Source organism: Pleurodeles waltl, chromosome 3_1 (assembly GCF_031143425.1).
Source record: "Pleurodeles waltl isolate 20211129_DDA chromosome 3_1, aPleWal1.hap1.20221129, whole genome shotgun sequence".
Lineage (NCBI taxonomy): Eukaryota > Metazoa > Chordata > Amphibia > Caudata > Salamandridae > Pleurodeles > Pleurodeles waltl.
Window position 1 is genome coordinate 1,701,510,827 of NC_090440.1, and position 17,951 is coordinate 1,701,528,777.

Genomic DNA, 17,951 nt, shown 5'->3' on the forward strand with positions numbered 1-17,951 from the left:
ACACAGAATGCTGGAGTCTCCTTGGAGACAGCGACAGTTGGAGGAGAGAAGAGGCAGAAGGAGAACGAAAGGAGGATTATCTGTAGGCTGAGGTGTTTCTTGTATATCTATTTCTTATATTAAAGATCCTGTTTCTTACAAAGAAGACTGTGTTCCAGCGATCTTTCACTGGCGACGAGGGTGGGATGCTGAAACCCCTTATGAAGTCGGAACACCTCAACTACCTATCCTGGTAATTGTGCGATCCCAAGTAAATTATTTTTTTTTTTTTGGCCACGCCATTCTCTGGAGCAGCCTGCTATTTTTTTGGGAGGGGCTGTGCTGTGGGTCTAGCGTATATTGTCGACTGGCCAGACTTATACACACTGTTGCTCGCGCTACGCTCAGCGGGTGCTTAGGCTCGTGCTAATTGTTAACCACGCGCTGCCTATCTCAGACACGCGCTCACTCAAGAGAGTATCAACACGGCGAAACCGGCACAGTGCTAACTTACAGTAACAGCTCGACTTTCTTGGACACGTGCTCACTCAAGAGACTATCAACATGGCAAAACCGGCACAGCGTTAATTTACAGTAATGTAAATACAGCGAACCGGAACAGCTTTCTTCTCTCCTGGTCGCGTCATCCGCATACGCTCATTGTTAAGCGTGTCAAGCCTCGTTCTCATGCCTTGGCGGCCATCTTGCTACATCAAGTGACAGACAAGTTAAAGTTCCTGGCGGCCATTTTATGTTGCTTTGTGATTCTGTGTGTCAAGCCTCATTCTCACGTTTTGGCGGCCATCTTACTACATCAAGAGGCATTTTAGTTGAAATTTCTGGTAGCCATTTTAAGTTACTTCGTGTTGCTGTGTGTGAAGACTCATTCTCACATCTTGGCTGCCATCTTGCACATTAAGAATCAAAGGAGTCGAAGTTCCTGGCGGCCATCTTAATTTGTATTGTGTATTTAATTGTATTTTTTTTTTTTTTTAAATATAACACAGGCACAAGATACTGTCAAAAATTTACAATATGCAGAATGTTACTTGTCCACCATTTTTTTTGCCTTCTCCTGGTGAACCACTAATTCCATGGAAAAAATGGAAAAGTGTTTTTGCGCACTATGCTCGAGTTTGTGGCACCTCTCTAAATGCGGAAAGGAAAATGTCTCTTCTGATGCATTGTTTAGGTTCTGAAGGACAGGAAGTCTTTGAAAATCTACCTGAACTTACGGTTGAAGATGCTGGAGATCTCAATGACTTTGAAATCTGTATTAAAAAACTAGACTTACATTACTTACCGAAAATTTCCACAGTCTTGGAGAGGTATCATTTTGGAAAAAGACTTCAAAGATCTGGAGAATCTGTAGAGGAATACATTACTGTACTTTGGAAACTAGCTTCAACATGTGGTTTTGGTAGCAGTAAAGATGAAAGGTTGAGAGATCAATTCATGTTGGGCTGCAACGTTGATAAAGCGAAAGAATCTTTTTGGATTAAAGACAATCCGTCACTTTATGAGGTGATATCTATTGCTAAAACACATGAACATAGCTCAGCTTGTCTTGATGAGATCAGGAAGACAAGTTCACAGGGAAAGGGGGACGAAGTTCATCTTGTCAGTCAAGGAGGTTATGTACAAGATAAGACAAATCCTCAGAAATCAGTGAAGGATAATTTCAATAGCTCCAAAGTTAAGAAGGGGGTACAGGGAAGATGTTACAGATGTGGTGAGTTTGGCCACTATGCTAATTTCAAAGGTTGCATAGGTTGGAAGGTTTTTTGTAAAAATTGTGGTAAGAAGGGACATGTCACTTCATGCTGCAAAAATTCTAGTTCACAAAAGAAAGGGGTACAAGAAATAACATTGGAGGATGAAGATTCCCCAAAAGAATTTGTGTTACAAATAAAAAATGGAATAAGTGGCCCAGTGGAGGTTGTACGTATTGAAGGTGTATGTGTCCCTATGATGTTTGATTCAGGAGCAAAGATCACATTAATTCCTATGGGAATATTTGATAGACATTTGAAATCCTCTGTAAGGTTATTCAAACCAGATATTTCTCCTAAAGGATATGGCGGTGAACCTATTAAGCTGTTGGGGTATTTTATAGGTTCCATTCAATATGTGGATAGACTCACAGCTGGCAAGGTATATGTCTCTATTAGAGGTGATTCCCTCATCAGTTGGTCTCATCAGAAAGATTTAAGGGTTTACCTTGATCCAAACGAGTCCCCGTCTGTTAGGCTGAAGAGTTTACACTGTGTTAATACTGTAGATAATGGTAGACCCTCCTATGAGCAGGAATTTTCTGATCTTTTTCAGGCTGAACTTGGATGTTTGAAGGGCTATGTTCATGAGATCAGGTTACGAATAGGTGTTACACCTGTAGTCAGTAAAGTTAGAGGGGTTCCCTTGATGGTGAAGGAGAAAATGAGAACAGAATTAGAGAGGCTGGAACGGGATGAAATAATTGAGAAAGTTGAAGCCACTGAGTGGTTGGCTCCAGTGGTGATGGCGGTAAAACCTAATGGCGATCCGAGATTATGTGTGGACTTGAGAGAGCTTAATAGATGTGTGATAGTGGATCACTATCCATTGCCCAACATTAATGAAAGGTTAGCGCTTCTCAGTGATGCTAAATGTTTTTCTTCTATTGACTTGACCTCTGCATACCACCAGGTTAAGCTTCACAAAAATTCTCAGGACTTGACAGCTTTCATAACGCCCTTTGGTACTTACAGGTTTGTCCGTATGCCTTTTGGTTTGGTCTCTGCGGCTGCTGTATTTCAACGTGCCATAGAGAGGGTCCTTGAGGGGATTCATGGCATCAAGATATATCAAGATGATATTCTAGTGCATGGCAAAGATGCATCCGAACATAATACAAGGGTCCGGCAAGTTCTCCAGAGACTAAGGGAAAGTGGCCTAACGTTGAAAGGAGAAAAATGCAAGTTCAATCTTAGTGAAATTGATTATTTTGGGCATAAGATCTCCTCTCATGGTATCGAGCCAAAAAGAAATCTAGTGAGTGCGATTGATAATCTTGCGAGCCCAACTTCAAAGGAAGAAGTGATGACGTTTTTAGGGATGGCAGAATTTTATAGTAAATTTGTAGTCAACTTTGCGGAGAAAACCAAAGCCATTAGAGGGTTGGTTAGAAAGGGAGTTACATTTCGATGGGACAAAGCTTGTGAAGATGAATTTGAGAAGGTAAAACATGCCCTGAAATGTATTCCGTGCTTGCAAAGCTTTGATCCAAGTCAACAATCTATCATTATGGCTGATGCTAGTGCCAAAGGTCTTGGTGCTGTTCTACTTCAAGTTCACAACGGGGTGGAAAAAACTATACTTTTCATCTCGAGGTGTTTAAAGGGAGCAGAATTAAATTATTCTGTCATCGAGAGGGAGGTGCTAGCTGTATTTTGGGCGATAAACAAACTAAGAAAATTTGTTTGGGGTAGTAAGTTCTGTGTGAGAACTGACCACAAACCACTGAAAGAAGTTTTTGAAAAAAAGGGGTTGGATTCGATTTCAGGAAGGATTAGAAAATGGGTAGTAACCTTACAGGAATTTTGTTTTGATGTGCATTATGTACCTGGTGCTCAGAATCTTGTTGCGGATTGTTTTTCCAGACTTGTGAATGAAGTTTCTGATCTTGAAGATCAACTTACTGAGAGTCTTGAGGATTTTGATGTATGCATGATTACGGAAGGTATAATCAAAGAGGATGAGTGGATGACTGGTCTTAGTAATGATAAAGTGGTACAAGATGTTCTAAAAAAAGTCAAATATGGATGGGATGGCACCGAGAAACAAGATGAATGCTTTTGTGGTTTCTGGAGGGTCAGGGATGAATTGTCCTCTCAAGGGGATCTATTATTGAGGGGAACCAAACTTGTTCCTCCAGTGCAACTAAGGGATGAACTAATTTCTATAGCGCATGAGAGTCATCCTGGTATCTCTAAAACTAAAGAAAGATTGAGACTCTCATATTGGTGGCCGGGAATGGATGTACAAATTGAGCGGAGAGTTAGGGAGTGTTTGGAGTGTTCTAGAGCTGATAAGACCTTGATGTGCAGAGTTCAACCTATGGAGGTGAGGGAACTGCCTAGGGAACCGTGGCAGGATGTTTCATTGGACATCTTAGGACCTATTAGTTATTCCAGCACTGACAAGCATGTCTTAGTTTTAATAGACATGTATTCGAGATGGCCTGAAATTGGGATCACATCTTCGGTAGAAACGCAAGTTGTCATAGACTTCCTTAATCAAATATTTGATAGGGAAGGGTTCCCATCTTCCATTCTCACGGACAATGGTGTACAGCTTGTCTCTCGAGACATGGAGAGATTTCTTAGTGACAAGGGAATTACACATCAGAAGGCCTCTCTTTATCATCCTGAGACTAATGGTATGGTGGAGAGATTAAATAGGGTACTAAAAGAAACTATTCAAATGGCTCTTGTTAATAACAAGTGTTGGAAGGAGGACATTTTGCATAAAATCAGGAATTACAGATTGACTCCTCATACAAGCACAGGTCTCACACCGTTTGAGTTGTTCAGGCGCAGAAAACCTAACACACAGATGTGTCCATCTTGGGTGAATGACAAAGTAGCTTTAGAACCAGACTTTGGGCTTAAAAAAGAAAGTAAAATGGACAGAGAGGTTAGAAAAGCTTTTGAGAGAAAGGCCAATTTTGACAGAAGGAAGGCTGTAAAGAAAATTTAAATTTCTGTAGGTGATATTGTCAAAGTAAGAAATCCTCGTTTTGGTCTGTCTAATAGTCATTCTAAATTCTCTTCTCCCCTCAAAGTGATAAAAGTCATGAAGAATGCTGTAAAAACTGAAGATCATAGGATATGGAATGTTGGGAGAGTGGTAAAAATCACTGGGGTGGGAGAAGATGTATCTGTGAAAAGTTATGGGAAGAAGAGTGAACAAAGAGATGACAATGTCAAAATGAGAAAGAGCTCTAGGATCATTAGACGTCCTAAATCGTTAGTGGACTTTGTATAAATCTGTGTAACAATGTGAGCAATGGTGTAACAATGTGTGTGAATGGTATAGTTATATTATTTATTTATTTATTATTGTATTGTGTTAACAAAAAAATATATATATGTTTAGTTTTGGTTAATAAGGGGAAGATGTGTGGTATTCTAGGCTTAGAATGTATTGACACAGAATGCTGGAGTCTCCTTGGAGACAGCGACAGTTGGAGGAGAGAAGAGGCAGGAGGAGAACGAAAGGAGGATTATCTGTAGGCTGAGGTGTTTCTTGTATATCTATTTCTTATAATAAAGATCCTGTTTCTTACAAAGAAGACTGTGTTCCAGCGATCTTTCAAACACCCTGCGCACACTTTTGTCCATTCCCTCCCTGTTGCAATTCCCCTGTTAAGTAAGTCCCTGTCAACCACTCTATTTGTCCACCATGTCACGTTTAAAAAATACCAGTTTTTCAGGAGATGAGTTGAGAGTCATGGTCGATGAAATCATAAGAGTAGAGACACAATTGTTTGAAGCCTAAATCCAGCACACTCCTCTCAGTAGGAAAATGGAAATGTCAGACAGGATAGTCGATAGAGTGAATGCTGTAGACACCACCCTACGCACAAAGAAGGACATCAGGAAGAGGTGGAATGACCTCAGGGGTAAGGTCCATTCCCTGGTCTCCAGGCAGTAGCTAGAGGCCAAGGAGACTAGTGGTAGGCCTCTCAATGTCCCATTAAGACTCTTTCCCTTGGAGGAGAAGGTCTTTGCCATCCTGAGTGCTTCACAGGAATACCTGGGGGAGTGGAGTCTGGTAAGTTACAACACAAAAAACGTCACAAAACTGCAATGTCATGCATGCTCACAGCTCAGTGTTTGCCACTGTCTTGTTCTTGTACCTCACCAACATTCAATACCCAGAGTGTCTGAGTTTTAACACTGTCATTGTGTATTATTGGACCCAACATCACAGCTACCCAGGCCCATTACATGCCGTATGTCCAGATGGTGAATGTAAATCTCACAATACCAAAAACACATTCCAGGATTCATGGTATGTCCCAAAATGTAGATATATGCTCAAACCTAAATTCAGCCTGCATAAAGATTTGTAATACCTAACATTAGTAGTAGAGGGAGTGACCTGACTGCAAATCCCAGGAGACTCTGTTTCTGCAACTCCAAACACCAGCCCAGTGTCAACTTAGACCAATACATCTGTTAGAGAAGTTCCACATGAAGTGTACTCACCTGGGAGGATACCAATTTTTATAGTGTGTGTAGCAGAGAGAGTGAACTGACTGCAAATCTAAGGAGGCCTTGTGTCTATAACTCCAAACACCCGCCCAGTGTACACTTGTCCAAATGCCCTTGTTTGCTAACTCTCCATTGAAGTGTACTCATCTGGGAGGATACCATTTGTATAGTGTGTGTCATAGAGAGCATGTCCTGACTGGTCTATCAGGAGTCCCAAGGCGTGATGGGCCAGGTGTTGACTGAGCTCTGGGACATTAAGCAGCTGCAGAGGATTTTGATTGAAAAAATGGATGCCCATAATACCAAAATGGGCACCCAAAGAGGGATGTTGTGGGAAATTAACACCGCAATGATCAGGGCTTTACTCCCAACATCTACCCCTTCTTGTGTGGCAATGACACCATGCCAAAGTACATCTGTGGCAGACAAAGGAAGGGAGGTCCTGACAGAGGCACACACAGCCGCAGACACCCCTGCCTCTTCAGCAGCTGGACCTTCCCCCTCAAGGGGGGATGTCCAGCAAAGAATCCAGGAGGTGCAGAGGCCAAGACACCCACCACTGCCAGAAATAATCCTCTTCCTTAAGGTCCTCCTTTGTGTGTCACACATTCACTCTGTGGGCTGATCCTGAACCACCTTCCATCTCCAATGGAAGGAGTACTCTGGATTTTGAACTACTCTGGATTTAGCATCTACTCCGATAATTTCATTCACCATGACTGACCCCTTCACATTTCTTTTTTTGTTGAGTCATGTCACATATATGGGTGAAACATTTTGCTGTAGGCAGATGCGAGCGGCTAGGAGACAGTTATATACACAAAGGGCCTGATTCTAACTTTGGAGGACGGTGTTAAACCGTTCCAAAAGTGGCGGATATACCACCTACCGTATTACGAGTCCATTATATCCTATGGAACTCGTAATACGGTAGGTGGTATATCCGCCACTTTTGGGACGGTTTAACACCGTCCTCCAAAGTTAGAATCAGGCCCAAAGTGTGGGAGTTGCCTTTCGATTTCAAATGTCTGAATGGCAAAACAGAGGTCTTTCTTAGCAGAAGCGAATGTGAGAAAACTGTTTGTCACTCTATGATTTGTAAGCAGGCGTGGTCCTTGCACAGCCTTTGCAAGGCTGAGGTTGCAAACTTGGCATGCCATCTGAAGGGTACTCCCGTCCCTTTGATTCATCCAGTATTTCAGATACTTTCAAATGGAAGTCATGTAGTTCTGAACAACGAAAGCTACTGCAGTTTGAAGCCTGGAATTTCTTATGTCATTTTGGTTTCTCAAATGGTAACTTGTTGCGACCATATTTTATTCCCCCTCTCCACACAAGAGATAAGAGGAGCAGACTTGTGGCCCCACATTGCTACTTCTAATGTACATTTTGACAAGCTGAGCAGACTAATGGCACTATTGTTTCAAAAACAAGCAACCTAGACATCAGCCAGAAAGATGTACGATCTCCAGATAGCAAGGTCATCAGCTGAGATACATTCCCAATATGCAATACCAATTTCCCCAGACACTTTGGAGAATTGTTGAGCAGAATTTTCAACACTTCTAGCACTGAAGGGACTGTGCACTTTTTTTTAAGGCTGTTGGTTTTGGGTTTGTTAGCACCTTCCAGATTGTGTTTGGAGTCATACCTTCGGGCTACATTAACCTTTTTTGAGAGTCTTTGGCAGATTCCCAATTACTTTGGCGTTAATTGGCACTTTACTGCTGCTGCTATATTTTCTACGGAGTGGCTGCCCTACTTCAGCCAAGCAGAGTGATGGAGCTACCACCAAGCCGGCTGTATTATGATCGCATGATGCAGTACTTCGGAGCCTCCTTGCCGGATGAGCTGGAGCATTATTGGTCATTGACATTCTGACCCGACCTAACATGTGTGCAGCCAGTTTTTATCTGCATTGGGTGCACCTCTGAAAGTGCACTTATAGTGTGTCTTGCTGTGCAGCCTGTGCCTCCTGTGGACAAGGATATGTGTAATGTTCTTTTTGAAGGTTCATTCACGGACATGCCTCTTGAGACTGACGTTGATTCCTGAGTCATCTTATGAGCCACCGCTCGTGAATTTCCTGGTTCCAACGACATCTGACACAATGGACGGTGCAACCTCTCCTGGTCATTCTGCGTTTGAGGTTCCTGCACACTTCTGCTCCGTGAATCCCTCTGATAAACCTTTGATTAATCCATCGCCTGCTGAAGTTGATTTTTTTCTGGTCTCAATCTCCATTGATGACTTCAGAGACCTTTTGCACAGCCATGATTATTATTGATTAGATCATTGGCTTTTTCTCAAAGTGTAAACTGTGACACCAAATTGCCATTAATTCGGCTTGTCTGACGGCCTATTTTGCTTGTCACTTTTGGCATTATGACCCTCATTGTGACCCTGGCGGTCCGAAGACCCCAAGGGCCGTAATGGCGGTCTCACTGCCGACGGGCAGGTGGTGAAGACCACCACATTATGAGTGTGGCAGGTTGGCCTCTGCCAACCTGCCACATTCCCGATTGTACCGCCAGGGAGGTTGGACAGCCGGGCTGGAGATCAGCATCTCCAACCCAGCAGTCCACTGAACACTGCCGGTGGCGTCATGAGTCGGCTTTCTGCCAGGGTTTCTGGGGCAGTAGCACCGCCATGAAAGCCCTGGTGGAAAGGCTACCGGTGACAGGAAACTTCTTGACTCCCCCAAACCCCCCTGACATCCTTATACCCCCTAACACCCTTCTATACCAGCACCCCCACCCACCTTCCATACCAGCAGCCCCATCCCCCTTCCCTGCATACATGCACACACACACCCATACACACCCTGCATACAGTCATTTACCTACACTTACATAAACGCATTCACTCACATGCATACATACACGCATTCACACAAACATTCCAACTCGCACTCACTTCGACAATCACACACGCATTCAAACACCCATACACAGATGCATACACACACAAATTCATACACACTTACATTCACACACACAGACAACACCCACTCACACACGCACACACACACAACACCCTCCACCCTCCCACCCCCTTCCCCTGTCGGACGATCAACTTACCTTGTCCGGCGAGGAGGTCGTCTGGCAGGGAACAGGAACCGGTGCTTCCACCGTAGGCAGGGCCCTGCCATCAGGACACTGCCAGGCCGTATTACAGGTCAGAATACTGCTGGTGGAGTCCTTTGCTGGGGCGGGGCCAGTGGTGGAACCACCCCTGCGCCTCCAACCACCAGCACGACTATAGGAGGATTCCCACCCAAATTGTCTCAGAAATCCTTCAGTACTCATAATATGGTGGTCTTCTGGTGTCTGTGGCTTCGGCGGTCTTGTCAAAAGACTGCCGAAATCATAATGAAGGCCTATGGCGGTGATTCTAACCGCGGCGGGCGGCGGTCGCCGCCCGCTATGCGGTTACCGCCAAATGACCACACCGCGGTCACAAGACCGCGGCGGCCATTCTGGCTTTCCCGCTGTGCTGGCGGGCGACCGCCAAAAGGCCGCCCGCCAGCACAGCGGGAAAGACCCAGAAACGATGAAGCCGGCTCCGAATGGAGCCGGCGGAGTTGCTGGAGTGCGACGGGTGCAGTAGCACCCGTCACGAATTTCAGTGTCTGCTAGGCAGACACTGAAATTCTTTTTGGGGCCCTCTTACGGGGGCCCCTGCAGTGCCCATGCCATTGGCATGGGCATTGCAGGGGCCCCCAGGGGCCCCGTGGAACCCCCTACCGCCATCCTGTTCCTGGCGGGAGACCCGCCAGGAACAGGATGGCGGTAGGGGGTGTCAGAATCCCCATGGCGGCGGAGCGCGCTCCACCGCCATGGAGGATTCTCAAGGGCAGCGGAAAGTCGGCGGTACACCGCCGACTTTCCGTTTCTGGCCGTGGCTGAACCGCTGCGGTCAGAATGCCCAGCGGTGCACCGCCAGCCTGTTGGCGGTGCTACCGCAGTCATTCGCCCTGGCGGTTTTTACCGCCAGGGTTAGAATGACCCCCTATGTCTCTTATGTATGATTTTAAATATGCTTTTAGGTTTTTAGTTTAGAGCGTTTTTAGACTTAGGATTTAACACCCTTGTTTCGGCAATAGGGGAGGGTGTTGTGGGTCCATTTTAGTTTGCTTGGGTATAGGAGTTTAGCTTAGTTTCAGCTTGCAGGTCTGTGCCCTTTTTACCTAAATAAACATGCTCTGTTTTATTATCAAGTTTTGTTCATTTTAGCATTGCTTTCATTTCTTGTATTTTAGAAGAAATGTTTTCATTTCATAATCAGTTAGCATTCCATGAAAGTGTCATTGGCAGTAATGTATGTATTAGATTGTCATCATATGCTTTGCTTCACATTGGACAAGAACATAATATAAACATGTCAGGCATTTTGTTATGATATTGCCGATACAAGTTTGCGCACACAATCTAACGTATAGGTAAATATCCACGTCAAGATGTCTGCACGAACAATAACATGTGCCTTATAAAAACACCTTGTGAGACCAAGGCCATTAGAGGTTCCACCCAGGATATTCCATCTATACTGCATGTCACTTTGCAACAGACCTAAGTGTATGTGTCTCTACGAAGCCTGATTTGGAGACTGGAAGCTGACCTTGTTCTCAGGTAAAGAGGTGGGGTGCTTCTCATGGACACAGCATGGGTCGATTAGGTTTATCACACCTTGCTCTATTTACGGTAGAAAATATGCTTCAGGGAGGAATTTGTGTATTTTCACAAACCTGATTTTGTCACTTGTCATTAACCTAATCATTGTAGCTCATGCATTTTATCATAGATTAGAGTCTTTTCAATAAATGTATTGAAAACTATCCTGCATCAGCTTTCTTGCCTATGTGTGTGTAAGAGACTCATTGCTAACAAGAGATTAGGGTTAGACTTGTTCCACCGCGATTTCCCTGAGAGGTTTTCAGAGTTCATGCAATAAGCTGCCAGAAATCACCTTTACTATTTGGGTTTTGGTGAGGTGCTGCTAGAGAGTCGGAAGGATTGGGCCGACAACTGCCAACTGGTGTAAGAGTTGCCTAGAGGGAGAGGTGCTGCTGCACCTAATCCAGCAGTCTAATAGAGATACAAGAGTCCATATGACAATACCATATTTCAAACCGCCAAAAAGGCAGAAGCCTGACCTACTCCACCGGACATCAGGAACCGCCTATGGCTGCCGGCAGAGGTCACCTGCATGGTGAGCGGTACAACTGCAGTGGACACAGCCACAAAATGTGGCGGTCGCGGGCCAATGGCTGTGTCTATTGGCGGTGATGACCACATATTTGTACACCGTGTTATGCAAAATCAGTCATTTGACTCCTGACACTGCTGCCGGCAATATCTCCACCACTTCAGCTGCTTTGTACCACCTCTGGGAACAATCATGCAACGGCCAGCAGGTGAAAGGGACACTGCCTTCTTTCCAGAGGAGCGGGAGAAGCTTGTGGACGAGGTCTTTACCCTGTATGGTCAGCTCTGTGGCTAACCAGAGGAGCAGATAAGATCCTCATAGGCACAATTGACTCTGTTCAAAACCATTCTTACCCTCCTCACAGACTACAGTGTTCCCCTGTGTGTCAGTTAGACTTCTTGTGTGCCTGTTGTTGCAGTTTGTGTGGCATTGATGGGATGTACATGGTGCAGGTATTGGAGACCACTACTATATGTTGTGGTCATTCACATCATGTTGTGTGATGTTTTTTTTTTTAGGCCCTAGATCCTCCTTGTGTTGCATGCAGATAACTAGGCAAGGACACTATATTGCCATACAATGACATTTCTTTGTTTATGATGGTTGTAAATGTTAGGCAACATATATTCGCATGACAGCCTGAGCTGTCGTATGCATCTTATCTGAGTCATTTGAGGATCTTGTATGAAATGTGTATTCTGCCACAGATCTTTCGACCCACATCTGGCCTTGCCAAACTGGATGGCATATCATGACTCACTATGCCCTTCAGGTTGCCACACAAGCCACATTGCTGATGGCCACATGATGTACTGTCAGGCTTGGAAGTGAGAGAAATGTGAGTGTTGTGTAGGTTCTGTATGCTCAGTCTGCAGAATCCAGGACCTGTCAAATGTACCTCCCAGGATAGGACATACTCCAATCTGTGGTGGGATCACTGTGGCTATGCAACTGTAGCACTGTGCCCATGTCTTTAGACCTTCCAACCCTGTCATGTGGCCAATATGAGGCTCTAGTGACAACACTTGCCCTGAGTGCCTCAGTCCATTGACTAGATTTGGAATGGGTACTGAGGTAAATCCATGAACTAGTCCATAGGTGCATTTTGCGTCATTGTCAATGTGTGTCTTTGACTCATGACAGGTCCCTTACTCTCACAGCTCTGTTGTTACCTTCAGATAAGCCATATTTGTCCAGTACAGTCGTATTGCACAAATTGACAAACCCATAGTGCAGATAGTGTGTAGATTCCAGGGAGGTCATGACATGTGACTCAGTAGCTTGACTACATAGCAGAAATTGAACCAAGCATTCGTTTGTAAGTTGGATGCCAACTCTGTAGGTTTGCCATATATGTTTGAAGGTGTGTTCTGTGGTACAGGTACATACCACAGAAACCTACCCTAAAGTGACATGAGTCTACATTTGGTAGGTCATATGTCCACACATGCACAGGGTAGTGACTTTCCATGCCCACCATGCCAGCTCTTTCATTGTCACTCAAGTCTTAGGGGGCAGTCTGTACTATGGTAGTTGTCTGTAGGGATTGTATGCATTGAGTCAATGTTGAAGGGTGTAAATGTTTTTGTCCAGTCAGGCCTATGGAGTTTACCCTTCCGAAGCCACATTGGTGTGTAATGTTTCATTGTGGCTCACATCACAGTACATGTTCCTGGAGCCTGGGCTACTTGATGTCAGTAGGCTTACTTAGTCATTGTAGGCCATAAGCAGGGTAGTAGGTTAGTCTGCAGATAACTCCAAAAGTGTGTAGTCATATCCCTGTACTTATCAGCATGTGTGCTTTACACTTGTGTGTGTATGTAAACAGATTGCACATTTTGTGCTTGGTGTTTCTGACAAGTATTTGACACAACCATTTGTGCAAAAACTTGTGTTTGCATTCTTTTGATTTGTCTCTTGCATCCATACAGGTTAACGTCCATCAGAAGACGGGGATTTGATGAACCATCATCCGGAAGGTGCGGACCCTTGGGGTCCATAGTTGCCAGAGCGCCAACTGTCGGAAGAGGTGGGAGGACCTGAGACGATGGGCCGGAAGATCACTGAGGTCTAGCCGGGGCTGTCCTCCTAATGTGGGTGGGGTGCATGTCAGAGACTAAGCCCCATATTGGCCAGCAATCTGGCAGTGGCCTACCCGGAGCTTGATGGGTGTTTGAGGGGAGCATAGCAGCCACAAGGGGGTGAGTACAGGGCATATTCCTGTCTGTCACATTGCCAAGTTGATGTGTTAGGTTCAGACATCTCCCCCGGACGATTGGGGATGGGCCATGTGTGACAGACAAAATGAGTAACTGTTTGTGTAGGTATGGAATTTGATACATGCTGATGTGCCTTGCGTATTAGCCCAGGGACCTAGGACACAACCAAGTACAGTCCACAAACAATTTGCTCTCCAGGGCCAACACGTCTGTGGACAGTGATCAATCAAGTAATCTTGGTTTTTGTTGTGGGCGTAATTGTTCTCAACAGTCCACTGCTCCTCACTGTTACAGCTCAAACAAAATGAAGTGATGGATCACTATCTGCAGTCATGTGTCTGCTCAAGTGAGTAAATTGACATCTGCCCACCAGAGGCCACTTGTCTTCAGTGTGCCATGAGTGCTAGTGCCTCACTACTGTCTGTCATGTGAAGGTAGCCATCATACATGTAACAGAGCATACATTATTCTTTAGAAGCAGCTACAAATCAATACTTTCCCTTGGTAAGTGGGGAATGTCCATTGACATGAATTGTGTAACATCACTGTTGCCAACATTCCCTGTTAGCATTTGATCCTTTCACTTTTGACAACTTATTCTCACTACTGTTTCATGCATGGTCTACCTGTGTTCATGGGATGATTTCTGTCTTCCTTCCAACATGTGTGTGGAATTGGACGTATGTCATGGCGCTCTATCTCATGTGGTGCCACAGACAGGAGTGTGTCACCATTGATCGGTGGCTCACACATGACCTCACTCATCATTTGACATATACAACTGCAGTAGCAATCAAGGACATGACAGGTAGGACTACAGTTTTTACTCGTAATGTGCATTTCAATGCCACTGATGTGGCATCATGTACCAAAGTACTCTGCACATGTGCAATGAGGAAGGTTGGCTACCTGACTGATGGCATGCATCATGGACTGACTTGCAGTTATGTGAGAATCATATGTGGTTGGGTACAACCATTCATCCACGGACATCTGGGTTTGCAGGACCAAAATGGAGACAGTGAAAGTACTTCCTATTGGGCAACACGATGAGGGCCTTCTACAAGTACTTGAGAATCCATGGGCCTCTCCAACATTCAAAGGACTATTGGCTTCTACTGATGCAATCAGAGTATGTCATTGTAAAGGGTGCCATAAAAAAGAGGTGATTTCCCTAGGATTAGCTGATTCATTGTGTTGTGGATTTTGGAGACATATGTCCCTAACAATTTGCACAATTTGTCCACAGTGCACCTTTCCATGCTAGATGTGTAGTATTCCTGAGCAACATTAGTACAACCTCTATGACGCCATTAGGACAATTTAAACATGGTAATGTGAGCACTGTTGATGTGTTTCCAGTGTAACATGGATACTCCCATGTCACCCTCTTCAGGCTACTGTACGCCTGTCAGCAACATGTCAGGATTTTGGACCATCATTTCTTATTATTGTTGTATTGTGTATGTGCCAAATAGGTGTATGCATGATCTTGTGTGGGATCTGTGGGAATGAACTTGGCACTGGCTTACTATTGTATGACAACAGGTAACTGAGGTATGCTCCATGAGGCAAACCGCTGAATGTGATGAGGTCTCCTGCATTTTCAATTGTTACTGTGTTGCACAACCTCACCCATGCTATTGGAGTTGTCTGAGATTCAGATTTTTCTATGGGCAACTGTTGACAGTTCATGTGGCATGCATGCATTTGGTGTGGTAAATGTAGGAACCACTTTGATGGAGTTTGTTGCTGGGGCCTACTTGACATCATGATAATGTTTGCTAATCACAGCTGTTGTTCGACTGTAATCAGAACCATGAGGTTACCCTATTTCTCTTTGTATTTGCAGCATCATCCCAGGCAAGCGAAGAAGACTGGGTAGAACCAAGTGGGGAAACATCTGGCCACAGTATCTCCAGTCATGACATCGCCGACAAAGAGGGACCCAGTGGCCCAGAGGGTGAGGGGAGTGCCATGGAGGACACAGGATTAAGCTTGTCATCTTTGTATTCTACCTCCAGTGGCCACTCCATAGTGGTGGCAGATCCATTAGGACCTGCTCCTGTACCATCCTTGTCTATCGCCACCCTCCCTTTTGCTCCCCACCCAATTGGCCGATTCCCCTCACCCAAGAAGGTGGGCGTCTCCTTCACCCCATGCACCTCACTCAGTCCCTGCAGCCCCTGATACCCTGAGTGAGGAGGCTATTGGTCTCCTGAGGAGTATCTCTGTGGCGCAGACTACCATTGTGAATGACATCCAGGGTTTGACAAGCCAACTTCAGCAGACAAATGCATACTTGGAAGGCATTCATAGTTACATGTCTGCCTGCAGAGATCTTTTCAGGCTCTGGCCTCCTCACTGAAGGCAGCCATCCACCTCTCACCATCCTACCCCATCCACCTCACTCTTCCCAATCCAAATTCCATATTGCCCTACTTGTCCCAAGCACACAGACATATCTGCACACACACAAGCAGCACACATAGACACATGCACCACAAGACACACCAGCAAGCAGGCACTCAACCGTCACCTACATATACCACAACAGCCAACATTTTGACAGACTCCTCCACCACCCCCGCTGACCCACACACCACAACCACCATACTCACAGACACCACCACAAAACCTAGTGACACATCCACCACACCCACCAGACACCATCTCACAACCCAGCCCCATACACCTCAGACATCATACCCGAAGACACTACCACAACACCCATAGACGCATCAACCACATCAACCATACCCCCAGACACCACCCAAACACACACAGACACATCCACTACATCCACCATACCCACAGACACCTCCCTAGCACACACAGACACATCCACAACATCCACCATATCCACAGACACCACCTCAACAGACATACACATATCCACCACTCCCATTTCACTCAGCACCTCCATCTCATAGCCCGCCATGACACGCAAAAGCCCACAGTCAAAGATGTAACAGACACCACCCAAACACAAGCATACCTCACACATGCACACACCACTATCAACACCCTCAGACAAGACCACCACTCCCTCAACCTCCAAATCCCCAGTCCCCTCTGATGACCCTACCTGTTTTCTCAAAGAAAGGTTCCTTTTTGACCTTGTCCTTTACCCTCTTACCTCCAGCCCCCCTCACAAACCCAAGTGGCCCCCACCCAGGTCTGTTGTATAGGTTCTCATTATGCTAATGAGGCTAGTGGATCTGGGAGACAGGATCACATGGATTGTGGCTACTAAGTAGAATTCCACTCATCACATGACACCTGTCAGCCTAATCCGGGTTCTCCAGCTAACTAGCAGCGCCTCATCTCTGGCCGGGATGATTGTGGCAACTGGGCGCATGACAAGGAAGATTCCTCAGGAGAATCGTGGTCAATTAGATCCCTTCCCTTTCTCTCAGTTACCAATGGGTCTCATACAGGCAATGACAACAGAGGCAGAATATGGTCCAATACGGATGTATTGAAAAAATGATTCTTAGATAAAAAGGCATGTATTGCAATAACTAGGAAGATAAAAGACAATAAAAACAAACAGGTGACTAACAGAGTAAAACACAAGAATAGTCCTACCATACTGTCACCAGGAGTGATGTATATATTTCTCATACCTACACTATGTCTGAGGAACTGTTAAGGCAAGCAGGCACTTGCTTGGGACAAGGAAAAAAGAACAACTTTAACTGAGAAAATTGAGATAAGTGCAAAAGCAGGCCCAACTGTGACTACCACCTAGTTAAAGAGAGAGTGAGGGTGATGGGCTTAGCTCAGATGCCAAAAGGCCAGTTGGTCTTGCATGCAACATTTCCTTTCCTTGAATGTGCCAGGGTCTGATGGCATTTGTTGATTTCTTTCGGTGGGTGTCTTTCTTTGAATATGCGTGTCTATGAGTTTGTGGCTTGCATTGCATTTCCTTCCTTTTCCCCCATGGGGCAGCCATATCTTCGTCACATCTCGGTGGACAGTGCATCTAGACATTTAACTTTTGTATTGAACAGGAAACATTAGAGGAACATCCTACTTGCATCAATCACAGTGCAGATAACCCCATAAATACAAGATATTAATATGAATAACCCACATCCAACACGGCTCAAAAGTATCATACAGTTCGACCTCAAAAATCTCACAACAGCACTCCACTCTTCATAAAACAATGTACCATGTAATAACAAAACATAACACACTAAGGCCCTCATTAAAACCCTGGCGGTCGGTGTTAAAGCGGGGGTAAAACCGCCAACAGGCCGGCGATAAAAAAAATGGAATT